General features: G+C 46.6%; 1 pseudogene; it reads right to left on the reverse strand.

Annotated features, from left to right (window-relative positions):
- Positions 1 to 5998: 5998 nt before the first annotated feature.
- On the reverse strand, positions 5999 to 7694 carry LOC110568506 (large ribosomal subunit protein eL43-like; annotated as a pseudogene).
- Positions 7695 to 9043: the final 1349 nt, after the last annotated feature.

Genomic DNA, 9043 nt, shown 5'->3' on the forward strand with positions numbered 1-9043 from the left:
CTTTTCATGCCTCACCTGTCCCAGGTATGCATTAAAACTACTGCTAAAAATAATTGCAGAAACTTGAAGTCTAGGAAATAGCACTGAACAGTCTCATCTGAAGTGAAGAGCTGACTGGTGCCAAATGCAATGGAGACAGGAAGAAAATAGGCTCCTCTGGAGCCATGCAGTCTCTAGGAGGTGGGCCCCAAGGTCTGCTCGTAGACATCCCTCCCCTGATACCTTCCAAACACAAAGGATGTCTCCTGTCACTATCTACCTTTGATCCTCTGCCAGTGCCATCAAAGAGGCTGGAAGGAACAGGAGGGCAGGTGGGGAAAGTGTTAGTCATTGGACTGTTCACTGTTGCTGTGTCAACTTGGGGAAGTTACTGAACCTCTCTGAACCTTGAGTTTTCTCATTTGTTAATATGGAAAGAAGACCATCTAGCCTATCTCTGTCACAGAATCTTTTCTTTTTTTTTTTTTTTGAGATGGAGTCTTGCTCTGTCACCTGGGCTGGACTGCAGTGGCGCGATCTCAGCTCACTGCAACCTCTGCCTCCCAGGTTCAAGCAATTCTCCTGCCTCAGCCTCCCAAGTAGCTGGGATTACAGGCACCTGCCACCACGTCCAGCTAATTTTTTTATTTTTAGTAGAGAGAAGGTTTCGCCGTGTTGGTCAGGCTGGTCTCGAACTCCTGACCTCAGATGATCCATCCACCTCAGCCTCCCAAAGTGCTGGGATTACAGGTGCGAGCCACTGCACCCGGCCTGCCTCTCAGAATCTTGAACCTAGTTTTAAAAATTCTGTTTCCTTCCTCCTTCCCTTCCAGTGTCCACCATATCCTAGCCACGGTGCCAGGTACTAGGAAACCAGCACTGAAGAAAGAGGCAGATGCTGTTTTTGCTGAACTCAGCCTTCGTATTGTGATTATGCTTCCTACAGGGCAGAGACCATGCCTAATTCATGGATATAACTAATGTCATGCAGGGCCCATAGCAGTAAATGTTCAGTATCTGTCACTTTCTGAAACCTAAGATGTTTGTTTCTAGTTCTTTGAACAATCCTGAACAGTGGATATTATTGTTTCCATTATGAGCTATGGAGCCAGTCTGCCAAATCGGCCCCTGACTAACTGTGAGACTTTGGACAAGTTGTTCAGCCTTCCTGTGTTTCAGCCTTCCTGTCTGAAGAAACACAGTAACAGCACAGCGTCCTGAAGTTTGAATGAACTCTACTGTGGCTCATGATAACAATCAGTAGGTGTTAGCCATTAGAATGATCATTAATTGTAGCTATTATCATAGATGAAGACTGGCAGTGTGCCCAGGTCATACAGCTGGTAAAGGGCTAAGTAAAAAATTGAAGCCAAATTGGATTCCAAGCCTCTGCCCTTTACCCTAAATATGGAAATATAATATGGAATTCCACATATATACATACACAATACCCTAAATGTGTATGTGTGTATGTATATATGTGTAATTCCGTATTATATTTCTCATTCCATACGTGTGCATAGCATAAATAATTTAACCATCATTTATAGCATTTTCCCCCCTTTGGAATAATACGTTCTACACAACAAGTATTATGGCAAATGAGCTTTCAGGTTCCAAGCTATTTTCAAATCGGCAACAGGTAGGTAAGAAAATATGATATTCTCATTTTCACCAGTAGGTGGCAGAAGGAAGTAAAGATCACCCCGGGGAGGGAAGGCGTTTTTATTCGGAGCCGAGTGATTCCCAGTGGGCTGTGACTGAGGCGCAGTGGCGGATGAGGCGGGCTCGTTGTGTGACTACAGTGGACGACAGCCCACTGGGACTAGGGGGTAGGGGTCAGGGTGGGGAGAACTACCTACAGGTATGTAAAGGGTGTCAGCCTTCAAGAAGATCTGCTAGGTTGACCCAGAAGATGGGGACTGGGATCCCCGAAGTAAAGGCAAGTTCAGGGGTGGTTAGAAGAAAAGGTCGCAGGCCGGGCGCGGTGGCTCACGCCTGTAATCCCAGCACTTTGGAAGGCCGAGGCGGGTGGATCACGAGGTCAGGAGATCGAGACCATCCTGGTCAACATGGTGAAACCCCGTCTCTACTAAACATACAAAAATTAGCCGGGTGCGGTGGCTCACGCCTGTAAACCCAGCACTTTGGGAGGCCAAGGCGGGTGGATCACGAGGTCAGGAGATCGAGACCATCCTGGTCAAAGTGGTGAAACGCCGTCTCTACTAAAAATACAAAAATTAGCTGGGCGTGGTGGTGCACACCTGTAATCCCAGCTATTTGGGAGGCTGAGGCATGAGAATCGCTTGAATCCGGGAGGCGGAGGTTGCAGTGAGCTGAGATCATGCCACTGCACTCCAGGCTGGGCGATAGAGCAGACTACGTCTCAAAAAAGAAAGAAAAGGTGACGTTCCTCTATCGTCTCTACTGCACGATCCTCGGCTGTGGGCCCTCCTCGTCAGCTTCCAAACACTTGGTTCTGTTCCAAAGCCTGACCTTCCCTCTGGGATGTTGATGAAGCCACTTGCCCTCTGTTTACCCCTTTCCCCACCCCCTACCGCAGTCTGTAACCCAGGAATACTGTTTCCCCTGCCTATCCCAATACACGTTGTTTGTGAGCCATCGGTCTCCGCTCACTGCCTCCCTCTCTCCTAACTGCGCGTCCAGCCAGTAGGCTTGGTCCACAGCCCGTGCTCCTGCATCAGATAAGCTTGGTGCTGGGTAGCCAGTGAACTGTTTGTTCATTCATTTTTGTCCTAGAGACGTGTCCTTCGGCACAAAGTGATGGGGAGTTGTCCTGCCAGGTCCGAAAGAGTAGTAGCAGCAGTCAAGCGGTTATCCATACTGGACTGACTCTCAGTGATGTGACGCTGGCTCTTGTCCCGAGACATTCTTTAGGGGGATGACTTCACTGGTAACTCCTGCTCAATACCTGACATCTTAGAAACTCTCTTACCCAAGCTATTAAATCCAGTGCCAACTTAAAACCAACATCCCTGTTGCAATTTCTGGGTGGGGGAGGGAGGGGGGTCAAGAGTGGGGACGATTCAAAGGTTTTTTATTTGACATGTGTCTATTTGTACATTCGTAATGGTTGTTTGCTTTTGAAGAAGTGCTGCTTGGACGGGGCATGGTGGCTTATGCCTATAATCCCAGCACTTTGGGAGGCCAAGGTGGGAGGATTGCTTGAGGCCAGGAGTTTCAGACCAGCCTAGATAACATAGCAAGACCCCATCTCTAAAAAAAAAAAAAAATAATAATAAAAAATTAGCTGGGCATGGCAGAGCCCACCTGTGGTCCTAGCTACTTGGGAGGCTGAGACAGGAGGATCACTTGAGCCTTGGAGGACAAGACTGCAGTGAGCTATGATTGTGTTGCTGCATTTCAGCCTGGGTGACAGGGCAAGACCCTGTCTCTAAAAGGTAAATAGTAAACAAGCAATTCTTTACCATAGGGCTGAGGAGAGCCTCCTGTGTGTTATGTGTTTGCTAGGTGATGGGCATATATTGTTTCTTTTACTGGAGGTCATGAGTCATTTCTTGCGGAAACTGTGATTCAGAAAATCTTGTTTGTCTTATTTTAAAACTATAGCCTAGTCATTCTTTATTCTGTCTTCCATGATTTCTTTTTTCTTTTTCTTTTTCTTTTTTTTTTTTGAGACAGTTTCTCTCTTGTCTCCCAGGTTGGAGTGCAAGGGTGCAATCTCGGCTCACTGCAACCTCTGCCTCCTGGGTTCAAGCCATTCTCCTGCCTCAGCCTCCCGAAGTAGCTGGGATTACAGGCTGCTGCCACAATTCCCAGCTAACTTTTTTGTATTTTCAGTAGAGATGCAGTTTCACCATTTGGCCAGGCTGGTCTTGAATGCCTGACCTCGGGTGATCCACCCGCCTCGGCCTCCCAAAGTGCTGGGATTACAGGTATGAGCCACCGCACCTGGCCCTGTGATTTCTTAAATTCATCCAAGGGTGTTCAGGAATATTGCAAGGTGAGCCTATGCTGACAAAATGAACTTGAGCACCGTAGTTTTGTGTTTTCCCTAAATCTTTAGAAAATAAATGTGACCTTTGTCTGCCAGAAGATTGATGTGAAACATCACACAAAATCGGGATGTGAAGATAGACAGGATGTTGGTGATTATCAGAATCTGTTCATTTTTACTTAAGGGACGTACGTGTATGTCTATAGCTTTGTGTATGTTTTATAATGTGCCCACAAGTTCTTAGCCATTTAGACAGACACTAAATGCTCCCTCTATTCAAAAAAGTTCCAGTGGAATTTTGTTCATAGTATCTGCCTGAGAAAAACAGGCCCTGCTTTTCAGACTAATGTCCTGAAGACTGAAGTCTCCTTTCTGAGAAGAGTAGTGGGGGCCGGGTGCAGTGGCTCGTGTCTATAATCCCAGCATTTTGGGAGGCTGAGGCAGATCACCTGAGGTCAGGAGTTTGAGACCTGCATGGCCAACATGGTGAAAACCCGTCTCTACTAAAAACTAGCCGGGCGTGGTGGCTTGTGCCTATAATCCCAGCTACTCAGGAGACGAGGTAGAAGAATCACTTGAGCCCAGGAGGCGGAGGTTGCAGCGAGCTGAGATCACGCCACTGCACTCCAGCCTGGGCAACAGAATGAGACTCCACCTCAAAAAAAGAGAAGAGTAATAGGAGTAGTTGGACGACAAAGTGTGCTTTAGAGAAGGCTGGCTAGCCTAACTAATTCTCCTAGTAAATGCCAGTGATGCTCCCAACCAGGCACTTGGGTCTGTTGCCAGAGTGGCATGTGGGTAAGTCACATTTCGTACCTCGCCTCTTCAGCATCTATGTCTGGGTGATCTCAGATTAATGTGTGATCACCAAGGGCAGCCTCGAAGGGGAAGACAGAGCCCTGCAAGGACAAGCCTCTGGTTGAGAGGTTATGTGAGAATGACAGAAGAGCAGTCCACCTGGGCGGGGTGCCGGGAGAGAGAGGAAAGAGAAGGGTGTCATGTTCAGATTTACAGCCTATCCATAAACTTGATGGTTTTATGGTACTCAGCCATGTAGTCATTTCCTGCCCCTTCTCTTACTGTGTTCTCCAGAGTCCCTGAGTCACTCTCTGGCCAGTGGCTTGCAGCCAGGGCTCATCTCTTCCCTATGGCCCAGAGAAGTGATTTCCAGCTGAGCACAGTGGCTCATCCCTGTAATTCCGGCACTTTGGGAGGCGAAGGTGGGTGGATCATGAGGTTAGGAGATTGAGACCATCCTGGCCAAACATGGTGAAACCGTCTGTACTAAAAATACTAATAATTAGCTGGGTGTGGTGGCAGGTGCCTGTAATCCCAGCTACTTGGGAGACTGAGGACAGAGAATCTCTTGAACCCCGGAGGTGGAGGTTACAGTGAGCCGAGATTGCACCACTGCACTCCAGTGTGGGCAACAGAGCGAGACTCCGTCTCAAAAAAGAAAGAGAAGTGGTTTCCAAAGTGGGGCACGGGCATCCAGGGACAACATGTTGCAAGATGGTCTGTTGGGGTGAGGAAGACACTAGAAACTATCTATATTTAACCCAGCCATTTCTAATTTCTGTTTTTTATGTTTTATAGTGTACATAAAGTTTTACTGTAAATAATTCATAATAAATACCTATGGATATGGCATATTTATATGTATTTATTATGTATGTAATTGTTTAGCATACATGCAAATATGTTAAAGATACTATGTTGAATTGGGATGCATATCAAGAAAGTTTGGCCAGGCTGGTAAACATGGTCCTCAACCCCATCTGTACTAAAAATACAAAAATTAGCTGGGTGTAGTGGCGGGCACCTGTAATCCCAGCTACTCGGGAGGCTGATGTGCTTGCTTCAACCCAGGAGGCGGGGGTTACAGTGAACCAAGATGGCGCCACTGCACTCCTGACTGGGCAACAGAGTGAGACTCAGTCTCAAAAAAAAAAGGAAAAGAAAAGAAAGTTTGGGACTATCGCCATACGGAATTATGCTAACAACAGTCCTTTTTCATTATTACATAAGTTAACCCATTTATTAAATGTTAGTGGTGTCTCCAATGGTGGAGGAGCATCTCCTGGTCCATTCCTTCAGTCTTCTGATGGCAGACTTCACAGTGCCAGCAGAAGTGGTATTTTAGGTTCAGCCACCACCAGCTACTGTCTTCATGCAGGAACCACAGTGCCAGATCCCTGAATCTCATCTTTTCTTCTTGGTTTTGCCACACAGAGAGCAAGTGTACTTGGTGTGCTAGCTGGTTTCAGTATTTTTCACCATTTTCTGGAGGGAGGCACCATAGCGGGTCCTGTATTTACCGAGAATTCCAACTTTATTGGTGCATTTAGCTATGTCAGTGCAAAGTAGGTTCCAGCCTGCAATAGTCCTTTAAAAGCATTATTTTATGTTTCATTATGAAATTAACTTTTTTTTTGAGGTGGAGTCTCCCTCTGTTGCCCCGGCTGGAGTGCAGTGGTGCAACCTTGGCTCACTGCAACCTCCACCACCCAGGTTCAAGCGATTCTCATGTCTCAGCCTCCTGAATAACTGCTATTACCAGCGCATACCACCAGGCCAATTTTTGTATTTTTAGTAGAGACAGAGATTCACCATGTTGGCTAGGTTGGTCTCGAACTCCTGACTTCAAGCGATCTGCCCGCCTTTGCATCCCAAAGTGCTGTGATTACTGGTGTGAGCCACCAAGGGCAGCCACATTATGAAATTAACTTTCAAACAAAACTCCACTGCAGCCTTATATTTTTTAAATGACAGGTTGTTTGAACTGAGTGAATCCTTCAAATTCTGGTTTCAAACCAGGATGATTCTTCAGTTCCTTGAGAGTTTATAGGTGTATGAGCTATTTTCACTGTTTCCAGAGCCTAATAGAAACCTTCTATTTACCTCGAATAAGCCTGCACAGGCCAACTTCAAGGTCAAGTGTTTTGCATTGGTCAGAAATGTTAGGAACTTGGAGTGGTCCTCTCATGCTGATCAGAATGTGTGGTTACAGCCTGATTGTGGAGTGGGGAGGTGCTGCTTTGGGGCCTGACCTTCGTCCCAACCCCCTTCTATTTTGAGGGAGTTCTGTGGGAGGAAAAGTGAGGAACATCACCTCCCACATTCCCTGGACAGCACCGACTTAATACCTGGGCAAGTGAGACCCTTCCCTGGGCCTGCTCCCCAGGAGTCCCTGGTCTTTGGAGTGTGTTTCTCAAAATGTTCCAGCTTTCCTTTCTGTGCTTGGGACATGCCAAGGCCAGCAGGTAAGAGAGTTCCAGTTGCCCCCAACCTTTCCAACATTTGCTATTGCCATTCTTTTTGATGTTAGCTATTCATCTCTGTGGATAATTTTTCCCAGGGGAATCTCTCTCTTTGTGTCTCTCTCAAACCTTTCTCTCTCTCTCCTCTCTCTTGCTGAACTTCTCTCTCTTTCTTTCTCTCTCTCTCTCTCTCTCCCTGTCTCTCCCCTGCAACACTTTGAGGTATCAACGACATGGCCAGGTGTAATGGCTCATGCCTGTAATCCCAGCACTTTGGGAGGCTAAGGCAGGTGGATCACTTGAGGCCAGGAGTTCGAGACCAGCCTGGCCAACATAGCAAGACTCTGTCTCAAAACAAACAAACAAACAAACAAACCCATAGACATATTTAAAGTGTAGGATTTGACTTGATAGGTTTTGACATAAGGATACATCCATGAAGCTGTGACCATGATGAAGATAATGAACACATCCATCATCCCTAAAGTTTCCTCGTGCTCCTTGTCATCCCACCCTCCGGCCTCTCCTGGCTTCCTCCTCCCTTCCATACCAGGAAACCACTGATGTGTTCTGTCAATATACAAATTAGTTTGCATTTTTGGAGTTTTGTATAAATGGAATCATACAGTGTTTTCTTTTCTTTCTTTCTTTTTTTTTTAAGACAAGGTTTTACTCCTGACGCCCAGGCTGGAGTGCAATGGCGTGATCTCAGCTCACTGCAACCTCTGCCTCCCAGGCTTAAGCTATTCTCCTACCTCAGCCTCCTGAGCAGCTGGGACTACAGGTGCATGCCACAGTGCCCAGCTAAATACAGTATATTCTTTTTATTTTTTATTATTTTGTGTGTGTGTGTGATGAAGATTTGCTCTTCTTGCCCAGGCTGGAGTGCAGTGCGCGATCTTGCCTCACCGCAACCTCCACCTCCCAGGTTCAAGCGATTCTCCTGCCTCAGCCTCTCAAGTATCTGGGACTACAGGCATGCACCATGACGCCCAGCTAATTTTGTATTTTTAGTAGAGACGAGGTTGCTCCAGCCTAGTTCGAGACTAGGCTGGTCTCAAACTCGCGACCTCAGGTGATCCGCCCGCCTCAGCCTCCCAAAGTGCTGGGATTAGCAGGTGTGAGCCACTGGGCCTGGCCCAGTATATTCTTTTTAAAATCTGACTTCTTTTACTTGGGATAATTATTTTGAGTTTCATCCATGTTGTGTGTTTCAATAGCTCATTCCTTTTTATTGCTCAGTAGTATTCCATTATATGGATATATCATAATTTGTCTATACTTTTTTGGTAATGTCTTTGGCAAGATTTGGTATCAGGGTTATGCTGGCCTCATAAAATGAATTAAGAAGTGTTTTCTCATTCTCTACTTTCTTTTCTTTTCTTTTTTTTTTTTTGAGACAGAGTTCCGCCCTTTCTCTCAGGCTGGAGTGAAGTGACGCAATCTTGGCTCACTGCAACTTCTGCCCTGCGGGTTCAAGTGATTCTCCTGCCTCAGCCACTGGAGTAACTGGGACTATAGGCACCCACCACCACGCCCAGTGGATTTTTGTATTTTTAGTAGGTTTTGCCACATTGGTCAGGCTGGTCTCGAACTCCTGACCTTAGGTCATCCACCCCTCCTCAGCCTCCCAAAGTGCTAGGATTAAAGGCATGAGCCACTGCGCTCCTGGCCTTTCTTTTCTTTTCTTTTCTTTTTTTTTTTTGGACATAGTCTTGCTCTGTCACCCAGGCTGGAGTGCAGTGGCGTGATCACAGGTCACTGCAGGCTCCACTTCCACTTTGCCAGGTTCAAGTGATCCTCTCACCTCAGCCTCCCAAGTATC

This window comes from Aotus nancymaae, unplaced genomic scaffold (assembly GCF_030222135.1).
Source record: "Aotus nancymaae isolate 86718 unplaced genomic scaffold, 86718_ANA_hifiasm-v0.15.2.pri h1tg000016l, whole genome shotgun sequence".
In the NCBI taxonomy this organism is placed as follows: Eukaryota; Metazoa; Chordata; class Mammalia; order Primates; family Aotidae; genus Aotus; species Aotus nancymaae.